Consider the following 21,865-nt stretch of genomic DNA (forward strand, 5'->3'; position numbering starts at 1 on the left):
CTTATCAGCGTACACCCAATATGTTCCCCCTGTTGATGATGCTTATTATGCATTATGGTTGAACCAAAAGATTACATGTAACAAAAATGTAATGACATTGGAAACAATTAAATATATATGTGAAATTAAATTAAACAATAATGTATGTTGATTCTAATAGTATGTACAATATCTAATTATGTTGCCATATGATAACAATAGACTAATATATTCAATAGGATGTAAACTATTGCCTTTTAACGGTTTCACTCAATTCATTCTAATCAACCTAATAATTATGACAGACGCCTCACTATTGTCATTGGTTGCACTAATTGCACTGTTTGTCTACATAACCTGGTTCAAGCACTCATGACATTACCCTGAAGAAGGCACAGTGATGCCGAAACGTTAGTGGTTTACTCAATAAATTACTGGGAGTTTATATATAGAGCATTTCGCTACACCTGCTATAACATCTGCTAAACACGTGTATGTGACAAATACATTTGATTTAGAGTGTGCGACTGTCTTTAAGCTACACTACCAGTCAAAGGTTTGGACACACCTACTCATTCAAGGGTTTTTCTTTATTTTTTACTATTTTCTCATTGTGGAATAATAGTGAAGACATCAAAACCACGAAATAACACATATGGAATTATGTAGTAACCAAAAAAGTGTTAAACAAATCCAAATATATTTTATATTTGAGATTCTTCAAATAGCCACCCTTTGCCTTGATGACAGCTTTGCACACTCTTGGCAGTCTCTCAACCAGCTTCATGAGGTAGTCACCTGGAATGCATTTCAATTAACAGGTGTGCCTTGTTAAAAGTTAATTTGTGGAATTTATTTCCGTCTTAATGCGTTTGAGCCAATCAGTTGTGTTGTGACAAGGTAGGGGGGAACACAGAAGATATCCCTATTTGGTAAAAGACCAAGTCCATATTATGCCAAGAATAAGCAAAGAGAAATGACAGTCCATCATTACTTTAAGACATGAAGGTCAGTCAATCTGGGAAATTTCAAGAACTTTGAAAGTTTCTTCAAGTGCAGTCGCAAAAACCATCAAGCACTATGATGAAACTGGCTCTCATGAGGACCGCCACAGGAATGGAAAACCCAGAGTTACCTCTGCTGCATAGGATAAGTTCATTAGAGTTAACTGCACCTCAGATTGCAGCCCAAATAAATGCTTCACAGAGTTCAAGTAACAGACATACCCTTGAAGTCGAAGGTTTACATACACCTTAGCCAAATACATTTCAACTCAGTTTTTCACAATTCCTGACACTTAATCCTAGTAAAAATTCCCTATCTTAGGTCAGTTAGGATCACCACTTCATTTTAAGAATGTGAAATGTCAGAATAATAGTAGAGAGAATTATTTATTTCAGCTTTTATTTATTTTATCACATTCCCAGTGGGTCAGAAGTATACATACACTCAATTAGTATTTGGTAGAATTGCCTTTAAATTGTTTAACTTGGGTCAAACGTTTCAGGTAGCCTTCCACAAGCTTCCCACAATGAGTTGGGTGAATTTTGGCCCATTCCTCCTGACAGAGCTGGTGTAACTGAGTCAGGTTTGTAGGCCTCCTTGCTTGCACACGCTTTTTCAGTTCTTCCCATACATTTTCTATAGGATTGAGGTCAGGGATTTGTGATGGCCACTCCAATAACTTGACTTTGCTGTCCTTAAGCCATTTTGCCACAACTTTGGAAGCATGCTTGGGGTCATTGTCCATTTGGAAGACCCATTTGCGACCAAGCTTTAACTTCCTGACTGATGTCTTGAGATGTTGTTTCAAGATATCCACATAATTTTCCTTCCTCATGATGCCATCTATTTTGTGAAGTGCACCAGTCCCTCCTGCAGCAAAGCACACCCACAGCATGATGCTGCCACCCCCCAGGATGGTGTTCTTCGGCTTGCAATCAACCCCCTTTTTCCTCCACACATAACGATGGTCATTATGGCCAAACAGTTCTATTTTTGTTTCATCAGACCAGAGGACATTTCTCCAAAAAGTACGATCTTTGTCCCCATGTGCAGTTGCAAACCATAGTGTGGCTTTTTAATGGCGGCTTTGGAGCAGTGGCTTCTTCCTTGCTGATGGTCGAATTGCTGCAAAGAAACCACTACTAAAGGACACCAATAAGAAGAAGAGACCTGCTTGGGCCAAGAAACACGAGCAATGGACATTAGACCGGTGGAGATTTGTCCTATGGTCTGGTGTCCAAATTTGAGATTTTGGGTTCAAACCGCTGTGTCTTTGTGAGATGCGGTGTGGGTGAACGGATGATCTCTGCATGTGTGGTTCCCACCGTAAAGCATGGAGGAGGAGGTGTTATGGTGTGGGGGTGCTTTTCTGGTGACATTGTCTGTGATTTATTTAGAATTCAAGTCACACTTAACCAGCATGGCTACCACAGCATTCTGCAGTGATAAGCCATCCCATCTGGTTTGGGTTTAGTGGGACTATCATTTGTTTTTCAACAGGACAATGACCCAACACACCTCCAGGCTGTGTAAGGGCTATTTTACCAAGAAGGAGAGTGATAGAGTGCTGCATCTGATGACCTGGCCTCCACAATCCCCCGATCTCAACCCAATTGAGATGGTTTGGGATGAGTCAGATGGCAGAGTGAAGGAAAAGCAGCCAACAAGTGCTCAGCATATGTATGAACTCCTTCAAGACTGTTGGAAAAGCATTCCAGGTGAAGCTGGTTGAGAGAATGCCAAGAGTGTGCAAAGCTGTCATCAAGGCAAAGGGTGGCTATTTGAAGAATCTCAAATATACAATACATTTTGATTTGTTTAATATATTTTTGGTTACCACATGATTCCATATGTTATTTCATATTTTTGATGTCTTCACTATTATTATACAATGTAGAAAATAGTAAAAATAAAAAATAAACTTGAATGAGTAGGTGTGTCCAAACTTTTGACTGGTACTGTATACAAATAAATCAATGTTGCTGATGTATCATAACTCAGTTACAAGTAGGCTATAATGTTGTAATGCGCTGTGTAACTGTAACAGTCTAACAAAAACATCTAGACATGTTGCAGTGGTGTAGTTGGGGTGGGGGTTGAAGTGGGTTTGTTGTAGATTATGATTTCCATTTTTCTTCAACACTTGTAAGCCATCATCTTGGCAGCGAGCAGGAATGTGTGGGAAGGGTCATGATGGGAGGCACACGTGAAAATAGCAAGACGTGTAGATGTTGAGAGGTTGGAGAACTTGACAATTAAATTTGACAAAGGTGTTGTTAAGGGTTTTGGTGTCTTTATCCATTTCGAGGTTGATTAGCACGTTAACATGTTAGCTGAGGCGCACTGATTTGAGTCACTTTGTTAGTCAGTATGTGTTTCACTTGTGCTGGCCCAGCTGGTATTTAGGACCTGCTGTCCCAGTGCATCAGTTGGAGAGGAGGCATTGGGACAGCCACAACTCACGTTAGCTATCTGTTTTGCTCCATATTCATTTTAATCTCCATCCTAAATTGGTGTGGGTTGTTTTCCTTTAGTTTGTCCTCTGAAGCTGGATAAAAGTTACAAAGGTGGCTCTGCTTATCATTGCAAAGCAGACATCAAAGTGACATCTGCCCATTGAAAAGCAGTAATCAAAGAGTTAATCGATACTGCTTTGGTGGAGGAGGAAATCCTCCCGGAGATGGGGGATGATGAAAAGAGTGCTACAGATAGTAGAGAAAACCCCTTAGACGTGCAACTGCGGGAGGCAGAACTACAGGCAAAATTGGAGCAACATGTCAAGGAAAATAAATTAGAGTTCAGGAAAAGGGAACTCGAGTTAGAACACATAGAAAAGGAAAACGAACGTGCAGCCAGACTAAAATCAAGTCAGGCCATCCTTCACTCTAAGCAGAGTTTGATATTGGTGGGAACAGCCAGCTTGTACCGCCTTTCAACGAAAAGGAGGTTGATGTATATTTTACTGTTTGAGAGGTCCCTAAAATGGCCGCACGATATTTGGTCACTGCTCCGCCAAAGTATTCTTGTGGGAAAAGCTTAGAAAGTGTACGTCGCTTTACCTGTTGATCAGAGTTCAGATTATGACACTGTTAAAGTTGCTATCCTTCGGGCTTACGAGTTGGTCCCAGAGGCATACAGACGACAAGCATGTCTTTTTGATCGGTGGTGTGCTTCTCAAGAGGTCAAGGACTTTGAGGGTTTAAAGACACTCATGCAACTCTGGCAGTTCAAGAGTGGCCTTCATTTATGAGCGCTGTTGAGAAAGCTGCAGTCCTTGCAGATTAGTTTGTGTTGACACATAAAATTACCTTCACAAACAAAACACCCAGTCGTTATCCCTACACAAAAAAACTATCCAGAGTCACCTCCTACTATGAGGTTTCAGTCTTCTTCCCCAGGGTCCAAACACAGGGATTGGCAGACAGCTGGTTGTTCGTATCTGCCAATTTGTCATTACTACCATGAGAAAGGCCATAACAGAAAAATGAGAGCGATTGAAAAAAATATTCCATATTCTTGTGGGAGCCCGCCAGCCTGTTAAGTCACTGGTTGGGACTGGTTTATTTCCTAAACAAGATTTTGGATAACTTTGTATGAACCCTTTGTTTCAGACAGGTTTGTGTCTCTGCAGAGTGGTGATGCTGTTAAGCAGCCGGTGAAGATACTGAGGGACACTGGGGCAGCCCAGTCCTTCATTTTGGAGGGAGTTTTGCCTTTGTCTGACACTTCAGCAACTGGTGACAGTGTGTTAGTTCAAGGTGTGGAGATGGGTTGCATGGACGTTCCTTTGTATAATGTGGAACTTGAGTCTGATCTGGTTTCTGCAATGTCCTTTTTTTTCTCAATTGGTTTGTTTGGAGAGGCTTTGCTGGTTTGAGGTCCAGGCAGTTTATTGGCAGTGCCCTCTAATAAGGTGACTGTCATTAAGTAAAGTAATTTGTGTTTCTAAAATCGATTTATGTAAATGCCGTGTTCTTTTCTACCATCAGAAGTACAGTATTGTTTGTCACCGTTTTTGGTCATCTTGTGAACTTGGTCAGCTGAATCTCTGTGAAAGCACTGTTTTATAAAAGTTTCTACTGGAAGTAATAGATCTAAGAAGTAATTTTGGTGTACTCTTGTTAATGTGTTTGTGTCAAACGAGCAAACCAAATGTTCTAAGCTTTGCTAAAGGTTGCTGATGTATCTGCATCTGTACTGTTTCCCTGTAGTATGCCTAGAACCTGTAATGTTTAATGTTAAAATTGTAATAAAACATTTATATTTTTGCTAAGGTGTTGTCTGGTCTATTGCATTGCTCAGAACTGTTGACCCAACTTAATAGGTGGCCTGTAGCTGGCTGGCTGGCAACCTGGTCTCAGAGCATTTCATATTATTCTGTATGTAAATCCGAGACACTCCATTTAGTATGATATGTTTTGTTTTGGATGTATTCATTTGTGAATGTCCATCACCTATTTCGTATGGTATGTTACAAATTACAATGTGTATTATGTTACGAATTTGCAAAACATATGTTACAAATTCTAGCTAGGTGGCTAATGTTAGCTAGCTGGCTAACGTTAGCTAGGCTAGGGGTTAGGGGAAGGGTTAGCTAACATGCACATTTGCTAAAAAGTAGTAAGTAGTTGAAAAGTTGCTAAAGTTGTCAGTGATGAGATTCAAACTCGCAACCTTTGGGTTGCTAGATGTTCACACTATACGCCCACCCCAACCAACTTTAGTTTTTCCCTTAAGTAACCATCTCTCTTATGTAACCATAACAAACATAACATTATACTAATTTGAGTGTCCCGGATTTAGTCTGAGACTAGGCTGGTCACAAATCTGTCTTTTATTCTGGTTGAGGTGTTCCCCCTCATTAAATAGTAGGTGTAGTCTTGTAGTTGTACCATTTTAGCTAATCCAAATCAGCAGGTGTCACTACAATGTACTGCAGTCATGTCCGCAAAAACACTAGTGAATACTATAGTATTTAGACCAGTAATATAGTATTTTATGTGGGTCTATTGCAGGACTTTCCCCTTGAAATCTGACATGTCTGTGGTATGGACAACTTGGTGGCGGATTGTCTTTCGAGGGGCTGCAGTAAATAAAACCCTTAAGAAAAAAGATTGCAGTATAACTATAGTATGCAACAAATACTGCATCCAAAATAACCGTTTTTACTGCAGTAAATTTGCAGTTTTAAGGGTTTTGGTTTCTGTATCCATTTCGAGGTTGGTTAGCATGTTAGCTGAGGCACAGTTATTTGAGTCAAGAGAGTGATCTAGTTAGTGAGGATGTGTTTCACCTGTGCTGGACCAGTGCATCAGTTGCAGAGGAGATGTTGTGAGAGCTTCACCTCATGTTAGCGCTTCCACTTTAGTTAGCCAAAAGGAAGCTTGGTGTTTTACTCCATAATTGTTTTACTCCCTATCCTAAATTAGTGTGTGTTGTTTTCCTTTAGTTTGTCCTCTGAGGCGAATTTAGTGGGCACTCAGTGGGTGTCTTTTAGAAACCCCTTATTAGTTGCTTGCGAACTTTCAGAACCTCCTTTGAACCCCTTTCTATTTTGGTTGTCGAAGTGACTTTGTTAGTTCCCTTTTCTGTAAGCAACAATATTTAGGGTTTGTCCTTTGGGAACGTAACAAGTGTAATGTACTATCATCCCACATTAAATATATCTTATTTACAGTAAGATTCAGATCTCCCTGTTTTTAATTTTTCATTAAGGAGAATTGGAATTTCATCTTAATGGAATTTCAGCTCCTGAATTTACTGAATTTAAATGGAATTGACCCCAACCCTACCTCTGTGTGCCTCCAAGGGTGTGTTGGGTTCCCTTATCTCTGAATACCGAGGTGAACAGCCTTACAGCACTTCTATTCTGCCATACAGACAAGACAAGACCGAGGAGTAGCTAGCCTCTACTGTGCACACAGCTACACAGATCCCCAAGAACTGCTGCTGATTTCTCTCGTACTAAAACGTGTAATTTTCTAATTTCCTCACCAAGCATTCGGCCCTCCACCAATTAGCACGGGGCTCTGACCTCCGAAAAAAAACAGAACCACACACCCTGAGACAGAGATACAGCCATGCGAAGCTCCAGCGGAGGATTCTAATCAGCTGCTCACTCATTTTACTCACTCTTGAGTCGTTATACATTCAGCCATCAAATCATCATAGCTATACATAATGCATCTACCTGAGATGAAATAATGATTTAGATGTATTATTCCCTCTCTCCGGCATTGAGAGTATGATTATAGTTACATTCATGTATACTGTTTAGACTTTACTTAATAAGAATAGCATGTATTTTCTCTCTGTATCATCATCACCATCAACTCTCTCGGGCTCGATATCTTTAGCTGTCACTTGTCTCCAATTCAAACTTTTAGAAGAGATTGAATACAGATACATGTCAATAAAACTGCCAGAGCTCAATGAAATTCTCAAATTGACATTAGTACTGTGCAGCTAAACTTCCAGTACTACCACCACCACTATTATGTAATACCCAATCTCTCCTTTAGGGGGTGGGGTCACACCAAAGTGAAACCACCATGCCGTGGCCTTATCCCAAAAGAAAGCTGCGCATTTATGTAGCTTGGGAATGGGATGATCTAAGAATGAAGGTAGCAACCTCCATAATAACCATGCCTATTTGTAAGTGATAGTGGACACTAAAACATACATATTACAATATACATTCCTGTTCCGTACTTCATCCTCTCCTTGTTCTGCCCTGGTCAGCTGTTTTAGCTAGCCTTTGTCCAGGCAGAGTTGCAAAAAGGGGCTGTGGTAGCATTGTTCAATGGAACCTTGAGAGGGTCAGAGGTCAAGAATATGACCAAGCACATCAATGGAGGTTTGAGATGAGGCTCTGGAAATTCTGTCTATCTATCTGTAGTAGTATTACATCAGGGTCTTTTTTTTATATAGCCCTGTGTGTTTCCATACGTGCATTTCTTGTCATATTTCATCTGTTTTGTATGTTGTGAGAGTGACCATGTGTAAAATGTACTTTAAAATCGAATAAGCTTAAACTTTTGATGTCTGTAACCATGTTTCCACAGTTTTTATGTTAGTCACGACAGCTGTGATGGAAACAGGTAGTTTCAGTACAATTTTATAGATGCTGACAGATAATTTATTTGTTCAACATTGTGGTAAAATTAATTATGCAAGAAATGGTGGTGGAAACGCCTTTATGCGCAAATATTGATATAATAATAATATAATATCGAAGTAAACTTGGAGTCACGTGAGGATATGGTGTGTGGGTCTCCCACTATGACTCGGGAAGCCATGCAGTTTATTAGGCTACAGACAAAATAAATTATGATGAATTTAACAGGGTGGTGATGCTCCTTTCCAATAAATATCTAGGTTCTTATTCTGGTGACATGATGATCAATGCTTGACTGCCGTTTGACAAATACAAATATTCTAGCTCTTATACATAATAATCTTATCATGTAGACTAGCCTACCCTACCCACACTGTATCTGCGAGCTGTTGGCTAGCGTGCACTTGCCAAGACCAGAGGAGGCACATTTGCTATTCAACGCAACAGTTTTTGTGACAAAACTATTGGTAGAGTTGAAAAAATTAATGGAAACACACTGAACTTTAGTTTTTATTCGGTACATGAAAACTTAAGAGAAAAAATACATTTTGTGTACTACGTCATCACGCACTGACTTTTATTCGCAACAAGTCCATTGGGTGGATACACACTACTGGTGGGAAAATCGTTATGCAGATTTTACATTATTCGCATGAAAATCTGTTGCCAATTGGATGGAAACCTAGCTTATGTGTGAAAGTGCATATTTGCTGACATGTATGTCTGTGTGTGTGTAGAATGCACATCTCTCTCTCGGTCTCTACCCTCTGTGCACCCTACCAGGCAGCTCATGGCCTCCTCCTTTCATTGCTAAGAAACCCTCTATTCTGTGGTATTAATCAGAGCTGAGGCTCCGGGAGGCCAGCCAAGCCTCTCATCCTCCTTATTCTTCCTTACAGGGCTGCTGTTCTGCTCTCTCTCCTCTCATCCACAGACGTGGTAATTAACCATCAGACCACAGATGGGATCGATTTTTACCCTACCTTCCCCCTCCGTCTCGTCTCTCTCTTTCGCTCTCGGTTCTTGGTCTCTCTCTCACTCACTCTATCTTTGTTGCTTTCTCTCTCTCCTTCTCTTCCCTTCGCTCTCTCTCTCTCTCTCTTGCTCTCCGTCTATCCCTCTGTGCTGCTTCTTTTCCTTCACCCTTCTCCTCTCATACACAAGTCCCATAATTGCACTGGAACTGTGCCAGCCAGCCAGCCAGCCAGCTTCAGACTACAGGCCCCTCACCTCTTCTTCACCTGCCTGTCCCTCTCAGCCCCTGCCCTCCACCATCTCTTTGCTCTCCCCCTGCCCCTCCCCAGCCCTCTCTGTTTTTCCCTCCCCCTTCCTCTCCCCTCAGCCCCTCACCTCCTCTCCCCCTCCCCCCCATCTCCTTCCTCTCCCCCTCTCCCCTCTCCTCCCCCCTCACGCTGTAGCCTCACCTGCTCAATACGTTATTAGTGGCAGGATCTGTGGAGAGCCATTGCGGATTAACTAAAGAGACAAGAGATTGATTTCTGCGTCGGCAGATAAAATTGAAGGTGTGTGTGTGTGCGTGCGTGCGTGCGTGTGCGCGTGCGCGTGTGCTCGTGCATGTGTGTGTGAAATCAAATTCAAAAACAAAAATCTAATCAGAGTTTATTGGTCAAGTACACAGATTTGCAGATGTTATCGCAGGTGCAGTGAAATTCTGTGTTTCTAGCTCCAACAGTGCAGTAATACCTGGCAATACAAAAATAAAATAACAATACACAAGTAATCCAGAAAAATAATGAATACAATATAGTGTTCAATGACTATGTATATAGGGCAGCAGTCTCTAAGGTGCAGGGTTGAGTACCGGGTGGTAGCCGGCTGGAACATTGTCTAAGGTTCAGGGCAGGGTACTGGGCGGAGGCTGGCTAGTGGTGTTTAATAGTCTAATGGCCTGGAGATAGAAGCTGTTTCTCCGTTTCTCGGCCCCAGCTTTGATGCACCTGTACTGTAATAATAGAGAGAGAGAGACTGATTTCAAGGATGTGAAAGGGATGCATGCGTAGGTGGGTGGGGGTGGGTGTTCTGAAGTGTATATGCATGTATGTATGAGAGTGTTTGAGATGAGGGTTTGCTAATTAGCTATATGAAACCCCCACATGAGCCTATGCTCAGGCTCTCTTGCAACAAAGTAATATTTTCACTTATTTCAATGCCTTCTCTCTACTTTATTCTAGAGCGGGAAAGAACGATTTCTGTGACATTCTAATCTCAAATTCTGATCTATCAGAGCAATTGTCACTAGAAATAACCTGTTTTTGTGTCACGTGGCCTCTATCTCGCCGCTCTGTGTAAATAGCCTTCCATTGGTTATTCATGGTGCATAGCGTGTGTGTGTTGCTAGCGTTAGCGTGGCCCCGGCATGGTTATATACTGTATGTCGGCGAGTTAACAGTGGCAGTGGCTTGGCTGGGAGATTAACATCTATTTCAGAGATAGCATGTGCATTTGTTGTGGGGGAAGTGGGGGAGAAAGAGGGTGTGTGTGTGTGTACATATGCATGTGCGTGGGGGTAGATAGGGAAAAAAGGAAGAGAGTGGAGTGGAGTTCTCTTCAGGATTGTGCTGCCTGCCTGCCTGTCTGTTTGTAATCACGGTGCCAGCTGTGCTCCTCTCTGTGTGTTAATAGTGGGGGGGGGGGAGTCACCCCGCTAAATGGCACCCTGTACCCTATGTAGTGCACTACTTTTGAACAGGGCCTATAGGGTTCTGATCAAAAGTAGTGCACTACATAGAGAATGGGGTGCCATTTGGGGGAGTGACTCTCCTCAATGCTAAAAGGGCGACCCGTAAACGGTGGCAGTTATTTCCATAAAAGTGTGTAGTTTTTCCCTATCCCAGATTCCTGACCTAATGGTAGTATTTGTGTCAATTTGCTTTGTGGGTCTGTATGCTAGGATTACAGTGGGAGGCATTGTGGTTTTCTGAATGATTTATAAAGGATTTCTTGGGGTGGCCAGATAAGTATTAGTTACACCAGTAAATCTAATTGTGTTATACATTTTGTGTGCAATGGTTTGTGCCACAGTGGGGCAGCCACATCTTCTCATTCCATAACCAAGGAGAAAATATATGAACTTTAAATTCTTTATAGAAAAATACAAAAACAGTCTCCACAGTATTTTCCAAAATGTTTACATCTTTGTTGATTTAACAGTGATTTCTAATCTATTTGTTAAACTGAGGAACTGTGAAACTAATAGGTAAATTGCTCTTTGTGCGTGAACAGGTGCATAGCACTAGTGTAGTACATTTTTACATTTACATTTAAGTCATTTAGCAGACGCTCTTATCCAGAGCGACTTACAAATTGGTGCATTCAACTTAGGATAGCCAGTGGGACAACCACCACTGGGAGGGGGGTGTAGAAGGATTACTGTTAGACTATTCCAGGTATTCCTTAAAGAGGTAGGGTTTCAAGTGTCTCCGGAAGGTGACATATGGCTGCTGATGTGTATTATGTGGTATGGTATGATGTGTGTGAACATTGTGTAGCTAGCGGCCGGTCAGTATACATCCCTCTCTCTAAGGGCCCAGCTGTCAACCCAGCCCAGTCATACCGCCATAGCAGCAGTCTCAGAGAGTGAGACCTCATTGTGGTGTGATTTCCTCCTCTCCTATCAGATGGAGTGTTTTTGTCGCAGTGAGGCGAGGCGAAGAGAGCGAGGCCACTGTGATTGCCTCTTGGACAGCGGTGTCAGCTGAGGATAATGCCACTGCCACCCTCCCAGGAACAGAACAGGATCAAAACAATCCAATTTATTTTTCTTCGACCAAAATGGAATAATTTTACAGAGAAAATCCTGGTTGTCTGGACTGGCGGTCGGTATCCATCCAGAGAGAGAGAGAGAGAAAAAATTAAATAAATAAATATATATATATATATATATATATATATATATACCAGAGTTAAAAAACAACCATTATGGCAAAAACTGGGGAAAAGATATGGGTCATCAGCCTCACCACTACACCCAACAAAATACCACCAACTACCACTTATCACAAACAGAAGGAATCTTTAAGCATCAATCATTTGACTCCTTGGCTGGCGGCGGCCTGCCATCTATAGCCTCAGGAAAATAAACCATCGTCAAAAAACAACCATTATGGCAAGAATTGGGACAGTGAATTGGCTTTCAAATTCACGCCTATACCCCGCCAAACTAGCAACTACCAGAAACAGCACTGGTGTAATTTAAACAGAAATGTTTGGCTGCAGAGATGTGTTCAACTTCAGCACCCCACCCCACCATCTACCACAAACACACATGAGAACTCTTAAAATATATGTTGCTGCCACAGGCTCTGAGGGTTCAATGGAATGGAGATCAAGGTTAGCAATCTGCCAAAACAGACAGTCAGTGCACTTCAAAACAACAGCTGAAAGATGATGCTCACAGATTAGAGATTGAGAGAGAGGGGGAAGAGAGAAAGAGAGAGATTTACAGGGACTCCATAGGAACAGCCAGGGGTGTGAGTAGTGTAGCTAGTAGTGGTTAACCTGATCTGTAGAATCACAATGACCCTTCAGCAAAGTGTGCTGCCTGCCCACCTGAGTGAAGGTGACTAGTCGGCTGGCTGTCCGTACCTTTCCAAAGGGTTGAGAGCATCTTGTAGGAAAAAAGGGGCTAAGAATGATTGGAGAACTGTGACATCTTGTGACTCCATATTCTTAAGTCACAGCCAGGTAGAGGACTCTCTGACCAACCTGCTTTTCCACTCTCACCCCTCTCTTACCATTTTCTGATTTTGTTTCACAGATGTGTGCTGTACCGTGAACAATTTGGTCAATATCCAGCACGTGCAGGTGCTATGGAAAGTGTGACAACATGGGTGTCTATTCAAGTATTACAGTGTGAAGAATGAATTGTAAATGTAGATGACCACTACAAGCCAGGGCCTATGTATGTAGTAGAATGAAGGACAGAGAGGTGAGAGAGTATTATGGAGGGGGGCAAATGAGGTGAGGGGAATGGTTGCTGTCCAACGGGGGGTTGGGAGGTTGGGTGATGGAGGTTGGGGGCCCCTGGCCTAGTGCCTCAAAAAGAACACTCCAGGCCACTCTTGAGCATCTAAAACTAGATAGAAAGTATGTAGAAATTATAATGGACCTATACGTTTTCAAATAACTGCCTTTTTTCTGGTCCGCAAATTGCTTTTAATGAACAAATCGACCCGAAAAAAATCTGTGTGGCCCTCCGCTGAATTTCGAAATCCCGATATGGCCCTCAAGCCAAAATTATTGCCCACCCCTGCACTAGGCTGTGTCTGGTACAATGAATTGAGGAGGGGGTTGGTTGGGGCTAAGTGTCTCATCAGCATCCAACTCAGGTGCTGGGCCCACGCACTAACTATTCCCTGACTTGATTGTAATTGCCTGAATTCGGCTCCCGCTGATCCATCCTGGCAATATCACAGACACATGTTGACTGGGGACTGCAGCAGCAGCCAGACAGGACCACAAAGAGCAGCTGAATGACTGACTATCTCTCTCTCTCCATCCCTCTCTCTGCTCCACAGTGGGTCCAGTGAGGTCAGAGGTATAAGCGCCTCTCAGTATGTGTGATTTAAAATAAAAGACGTACAACATACTGAACACACATTCACATACAAAGTGATGATACTGTATGTATAGGTATTTGGTACAGAATCTATAGCACCATCAGATGTATTTAATACAGATCATCTGAATGGCAAGCATGCCATGCTATCTGTTTGTCTTTTAGTTTGTTGAATTCAATCTTCAATGCTCTTGCAGACTATTGTATTGTGAGGCATGTGAGAGGCATGAAAACATTCACAGCATTCATGAAAATCATAGGAGGTTATTTCCTTGCTCTGATAATGGCTTTTGGGGGTGAGAATGGGCCAATTTCCATAAAAACTTTTTTTTTAAACTCTCTAGGCAGACTTAAAGCTGTGAAAATAATCGACTGAACTGTTGGAGCATCAATTATGGTTAATACATTTTGAAAACTGAAATATAGTAATAAAGTAATCATTTTTGCACACTGCATGCATATAAACCTTTCTACACTTATAGGAAATAACGAGTTATCTAGAATTGAGTGGCTTGAACTATGGTTATTTGGTAATCTTTTGTCTTTATGAGTCATTTGTGAGTGAGTGACAGCTGTGAATGAATACCCCCCTTCTCCTTGATCCACAAAAAGCCCCCAAAAAATTGATACATCTAGATAGTGATGACAGAATTGGAGATGACATTAGATCTGGTTATGTAGGGTTTCTTTCCCTTAACAGGCATGGCTGTGGAACGTGGTTCCTTCGAGCCCGGTTCCTGATCAACAGGGTTAACTTTAAAAGTCCCCTGTGCTGCACTCCACAACCTGTGATAATAGTTCCTAGCTCGTAATGAAGACCAGGCTGGTAACCAACAGGTGGTCCTTTTAAAGACCCAGATCCTGCAGCACTCAGGACCCCAGAAAAAAAAAACCTGCCATGGCAAAATGTGTCAGAATCTAATGTTCTGTAGAATGAAAAGGCTGTTTTCTCCCCTTTGTCCCCGGCCAGAGATTCAGCGTTGTTCCTCATTGTTCAGGACACAAACGAGCAACAGTCTTTTTTTAAACACGGAGACACAGGCTGAATGAGGACTGGAGCTGACTAGTCACAGGAAAAACCTTTCTCTCTGGAGGGCCCGAGCCCATTAAGAGTTGGGGAGTTATGAATGGATATGAATCACTCCTCCCTGGCCTTGATATCATGTAGGGAGACCCTGACACAAGACAAGGATAAACCTCCCTGGCTTTTAACAAGGTTCCCAGATAGACTTAATCACAGAACTAGAACTAGTCCGAGAGAGAGAGGGAGACGTTGACAGACAGAGAGGTGTGGGAGCATAGAGTTGGTGTGGAAGTGGCTCTTTAGTCTTCTAGAAGGCCATACTGTGCTCACCCACCCATGGACAAATTTACGGACACTAATGTTGTTGACATGGTGACTTTATTATTTATTGAACCAAACATGGTGGTACAATTAAAATCCATGTATGTAATTCAACTACTAAATAGTAGGTCAATTTGAGCAATGTGACTGTTGTGGCTCTTGCTCCTAATTATAGCTCATGAAGTGACAAAGTAAAATTACTTTTTGGAGCTGTGCATTTTTACTGAATGTCACAGCATCACCTGGCTATAACCAGGGCATGAGGGAAGTGAACTAGATCATTTGAGGGCACTTCCTCTTCAGTTCCAATATTCTGGAGCCGGGCTAGAGCCTGGCAGCCGCTAAAATATAATGTCATTGTATTCATTAAAATAAAGCATTAATAAAGATAACGGGATATTTAGCTATGAGCAGTGTAGTGCTCCATTATCTGCCCTTGGTCCGTATGCTCAGTTGAATACCTTCATCATGGGTGGATCCATGCCAGCTAGACAGACAGGGGATGTCCCAAATGGCACCCTATTCCCTATATAGTGCACTACTTTTGACCAAAGCCCTAAGGCCTATATAGGGAATAGGGTGCCATTTGGGACACAGACCACAGACATGCCTACTGATAAAGCCCTTTGTCCACATCCATAATCCATCTGTTACACTCAAACCAATCATTTCTCATTAACCCTTATAAGGGTTCTGTATCTAAGACAAAGGAACCACAGGGGAACAATACAGAGACCCTCTGTTCACATTGTGACAGCAATACAGCGACCCCCTGTTCTCATTGTCAGTGCTCAAGTACCTCCCTTAGTGCCGTGTGGGCCTTGTGCCCAGAAAGTTTAGATGAATGAGAGAATAAAAGACTGGGAGAGACCAGAACAAGTGAGGAACACCTGAAAAGGACTGAGAGGAAAAGGTTTCCCCATTTCCACAGTCAGAATGGAATATTATGTGACTGCACAAGGCAGAAACAAAAGGACATTTTGCTTTTGTGCTCAGAGACCTCTCCATCAATCAATGTCGAGACACCACTGGAGAATTCATAGAATGTTGATGTGCCATTTTACTGAGAGGAAATGTCAAATAAGAGTGAGAAAAGAAGGATTACTGTACAATAGATTATTTAAATTCCCCAAGAAATGTAGAACGAAATGTGAAAGCTTTTTGATACCCAATCATTGTAAACCATAGATTCATTTTGTAGATTAAATGACAATCAATAGCAATTCTATTTACAATGATTACCACGTCTAGTCGTATGGCTGTGAACATTAATCTAACTTTCACACATCAATTTAGGCCTACCAGATACACAGAGCAATTTCCTTAACTGCTGTGTGTGTGTGTGTGTGTGTGTGTGTGTGTGTGTGTGTGTGTGTGTGTGTGTGTGTGTGTGTGTGTGTGTGTGTGTGTGTAGGGGGCTCAGAGCTCTATATATTGTACTGTGCAGACAGAGATCTAGTAATCAGGTCATTTATTGTAATGGTAGACATCATGGTGATCATCAACCTCACAGCAAAGCAGACAGACAGCTGAGACATGTGCACTCTGACACACCCCAATTACACACTTACTGAGAAGCTCAATACACCTTGTACACATACACACAGGGCCGGTTCCAGGCATAAACAACATATTTGGTCGCTTGGGGCCCCCGACCCAGTTTAGGAACTCAGTCGGGTCTCAATTTAACTATTGAGTAAGAAAAGTACAACACAGCAGGTGCAATTTGATTGTGCATCAGCAGAATTGCAGGACATTAGCTGTTTTCTCTCTGCCCCATGGTAAAATGAGAAGAAATGTAGGAAATGAACTTTAAAACTTCACATGTTCTCTCCACCGTCAAAGGGAGGCCACTAAACTGTTTGCTGCGAGCTGGGGGGCCCCCAACCAAATCTTGCTTAGGTCCCCCAAAAGGCTAGAACTGGCCCTACGTTGACATGCATGCAGACACCCAACTCAATACACTTGTTCACACACACATACAGTTGAAGTCGGAAGTTTACATACACTTAGGTTGGAGTCATTAAAACTCGTTTTTCAACCACTCCACAAATGTCTTGTTAACAAACTATAGTTTTGGCAAGTCGGTTAGGACATCTACTTTGTGCATGACACAAGTAATTTTTCCAACAATTGTTTACAGACAGATTATTTCACTTATAATTCACTGTATCACAATTCCAGTGGGTCAGAAGTTTACTTACACTAAGTTGACTGTGCCTTTAAACAGCTTGGAAAATTCCAGAAAATGATGTCATGGCTTTAGAAGCTTCTTATAGGCTAATTGACATCATTTGAGTCAATTGGAGGTGTACCTGTGGATGTATTTCAAGGCCTACCTTCAAACTCAGTGCCTCTTTGCTTGACATCATGGGAAAATGAAAAGAAATCAGCCAAGACCTCAGAAAAAAATGGTAGACCTCCACAAGTCTGGTTCATCCTTGGGAGCAATTTCCAAACCCGGAAGGTACCACGTTCATCTGTACAAACAATAGTACGCAAGTATAAACACCATGGGACCACGCAGCCGTCATACCGCTCAGGAAGGAGACGCGTTCTGTCTCCTAGAGATGAACGTACTTTGGTGCAAAAAGTGCAAATCAATCCCAGAACAACAGCAAAGGACCTTGTGAAGATGCTGGAGGAAACAGGTACAAAAGTATCTATATCCACAGTAAAACGAGTCCTATATCGACATAACCTGAAAGGCCGCTCAGCAAGGAAGAAGCCACTGCTCCAAAACCGTCATAAAGAAGCCAGACCACAGTTTGCAACTGCACATGGGGACAAAGATCGTACTTTTTGGAGAAATGTCCTCTGGTCTGATGAAACAAAAATAGAACTGTTTGGCCATAATGACCAACGTTATGTTTGGCGGAAAAAGGGGGTTGCTTGCAAGCTGAAGAACACCATCCCAACCGTGAAGCACGGGGGTGGCAGCATCATACTGTGGGGATGCTTTGCTGCAGGAGGGACTGGTGCACTTCACAAAATACATGGCATCATGAAGAAGGAAAATTATGTGGATATATTGAAACAACATCTCAAGACATCAGTCAGGAAGTTAAAGCTTGGACGCAAATGGGTCTTCCAAATGGACAATGACCCCAAGCATACTTCCAAAGTTGTGTCAAAATGGCTTAAGGACAACAAAGTCAAGGTATTGGAGTGGCCATCACAAAGCCCTGACCTCAATCCTATAGAAAATTTGTGGGCAGAACTGAAAAAGCGTGTGCGAGCAAGGAGGCCTACAAACCTGACTCAGTTACACCAGCTCTGTCAGGAGGAATGGGCCAAAATTCACCAAACTTATTGTGGGAAGCTTGTGGAAGGCTACCCGAAACGTTTGACCCAAGTTAAACAATTTAAAGGCAATGCTACCAAATACTAATTGAGTGTATGTAAACTTCTGACCCACTGGGAATGGAATGAAATAAATAAAAGCTGAAATAAATAATTATCTCTACTATTATTTCACATTCTTAAAATAAAGTTGTGATCCTAACTGACCTAAGACAGGGAATTATTACTAGGATTAAATGTCAGGAATTGTGAAAAACTGAGTTTAAGTGTATTTGGCTAAGGTGTATGTAAACTTCCAACTTCAACTATACATATATATACACTGCTCAAAAAAATAAAGGGAACACTAAAATAACACATCCTAGATCTGAATGAATGAAATAATCGTATTAAATACTTTTTTCTTTACATAGTTGAATGTGCTGACAACAAAATTACACAAAAAGTATCAATGGAAATCAAATTTATCAACCCATGGAGGTCTGGATTTGGAGTCACCCTCAAAATTAAAGTGGAAAACCACACTACAGGCTGATCCAACTTTGATGTAATGTCCTTAAAACAAGTCAAAATGAGGCTCAGTAGTGTGTGTGGCCTCCACGTGCCTGTATGACCTCCCTACAACGCCTGGGCATGCTCCTGATGAGGTGGCGGATGTTCTCCACGGCGTCTCCAGACTCTGTCACGTCTGTCACGTGCTCAGTGTGAACCTGCTTTCATCTGTGAAGAGCACAGGGCGCCAGTGGTGAATTTGCCAATCTTGGTGTTCTCTGGCTAATGCCAAACGTCCTGCACGGTGTTGGGCTGTAAGCACAACCCCCACCTGTGGATGTCGGGCCCTCATACCCCCCTCATGGAGTCTGTTTCTGACCGTTTGAGCAGACACATGCACATTTGTGACCTGCTGGAGGTCATTTTGCAGGGCTCTGGCAGTGCTCCTCCTGCTCCTCCTTGCACAAAGGCGGAGGTAGCAGTCTTGCTGCTGGGTTGTTGCCCTCCTACGGCCTCCTCCACGTCTCCTGATGTACTGGCCTGTCTCCTGGTAGCGCCTCCATGCTCTGGACACAGCAAACCTTCTTGCCACAGCTTGCATTGATGTGCCATCCTGGATGAGCTGCACTACCTGAGCCACTTGTGTGGGTTGTAGACTCCGTCTCATGCTGCCACTAGAATGAAAGCACCGCCAGCATTCAAAAGTGACCAAAACATTAGCCAGGAAGCATAGGAACTGAGAAGTGGTCTGTGGTCACCAATTGCAAAACCAGTCCTTTATTGGGGGTGTCTTGCTAATTGCCTATAATTTCCACCTGTTGTCTATTCCATTTGCACAACAGCATGTGAAATGTATTGTCAATCAGTGTTGCTTCCTAAGTGGACAGTTTGATTTCACAGAAGTGTGATTGACTTGGAGTTACATTGTGTTGTTTAAGTGTTCCCTTAATTTTTTTGAGCAGAGTATATACAGTACCAGTCAAAAGGTTGGACACACGTACTCATTCAAGGGTTTTTCTTTATTTTTTACTATTTTCTATATTGTAGAATAAAAGTGAAGACATCAAAACTATAAAATAACACATATGGAATCATGTAGTAAACAAAAAAGTGTTAAACAAGTCTAAATATATTTGAGATTCTTCAAAGTAGCCACCCTTTGCCTTGATGACAGCTTTGCACACTCTTGGCATTTCCTCAACCAGCTTCATGAGGAATGCTTTTCCAACAGTCTTGAAGGAGTTCCCACATATGCTGAGCACTGCTTTTCCTTCACTCTGCTGTCCAACTCATCCCAAACCATCTCAATTGGGTTGAGGTCGGGTGATTGTGGAGGCCAGGTCATCTGATGCAGCACTCCATCACTCTCATTGGTCAAATAGCCCGTACACAGCCTGAAGGTGTGTTTTAGGTCATCGTCCTGTTGAAAAACAAATTATAGTCCTACTAAGTGCAAACCAGATGGGATGGCGTATCACTGCAGAATGCTGTGGTAGCCATGCTGGTTAAGTGTGCCTGACAGTGTCACCAGCAAAGCACCATCACACCTCTTCCTCCATGCTTCACGGTGGGAACTACACATGTGGAGATCATCCGTTCACCTACTCTGTGTCTCACAAAGACATGGCGGTTGGAACTAAAAATCTCAAATTTGGACTCCTCTGAACAGTTGATGTTGAGATATGTATGTTACTTGAACTCTGTGAAGCATTTATTTGGGCTGCAATCTGAGGTGCAGTTAACTCTAATGAACTTATCCTCTGCAGCAGCGGTAACTCTGGGTCTTCCTTTCCTGTGGCGGTCCTCATGAGAGCCAGTTTCATCATAGCCCTTGATGGTTTTTGCGACCGCACTTGAAGAAACGTTCAAAGTTCTTGACATTTTCCGGATTGACTGACCTTCATGTCTTAAAGTAATGATGGACTGTCGTTTCTCTTTGCTGATTTGAGCTGTTCTTGCCATAATATGGACTTTTCTCTAAATATGGTATTTTACTAAATAGGGCTATCTTATGTATACAACCCCTACCTTGACACAACACAACTGACTGGCTCAAACGCATTAAGAAGGAAAGAAATTCCACAATTTAACAAGGCACACCTGTTAATTGAAATGCATTCCAGGTGACTACCTCATGAAGCTGGTTGAGAGAATGCCAAGCGTGTGCAAAGCTGTCATCAAGGCAAAATGTGGCTACTTCGAAGAATCTCAAATATAACATATTTTGATTTGTTTTAACACTTTTTTTGGTAACTACATGATTCCATATGTGTTATTTCATAGTTTTGAAAAACCCTGGAATGAGTAGGTGTCCAAACCTTTGACTGGTACTGTATTTACACACACACATACACAAACTCTCATAGTATATTGACAGACACACAAATAGCACTACTCAATTCCTAACTACAAACTAGTGTACTTTAAATGTACTGTTGAAAAGTTCACACCGAACAGAGCATGCAGGTTTTAGTGGCCCCCTGCCAAGTCATTTCCTGGATTTTGCTGATTCCCACTGACACCCTTTAATATGAATTACCTCACGTAGTTAAATTTAAACCTCTTCAGTTGTGTACAATTTAGAAAAGGAATTAATTGCGATCTGATTAGCTGTGTGTATGACTTACACTGTTAATGTACAATGTGTGTGTGTGTCTAACAGTTCAAGTCGTGAGTGTGTGATTAGAACCATGAATCAAAGTCTACTTCAACAGGTTTGCCAAATGAAAAACAGAATTTATTTACAAAACAATCATATTAAACTTTGCAACACAACAGCAAAAGGAGGAAGTATAACTACATTCCACCATTATATTTTCAGGGTTTCTGGTTGATAGAAAAACAATATGCAGTTCAGAAGTAGTGTAGGCACATCCAGATTCATGCAAGTGCAAGTTACATGTTTACAGACTTTTTCGGGATCTTAAGTCCACAGCAGTAAAAGATCCAGAGCTTCCTGTGCATGTGCTCTCTACACACAGAGAACAGGCTACTCAGGCGAATGGTCATGGTGCTCGTTTAATAAAAGTTAGATCAAGGCTGAATC

Source organism: Coregonus clupeaformis, chromosome 25 (assembly GCF_020615455.1).
Source record: "Coregonus clupeaformis isolate EN_2021a chromosome 25, ASM2061545v1, whole genome shotgun sequence".
NCBI lineage: Eukaryota > Metazoa > Chordata > Actinopteri > Salmoniformes > Salmonidae > Coregonus > Coregonus clupeaformis.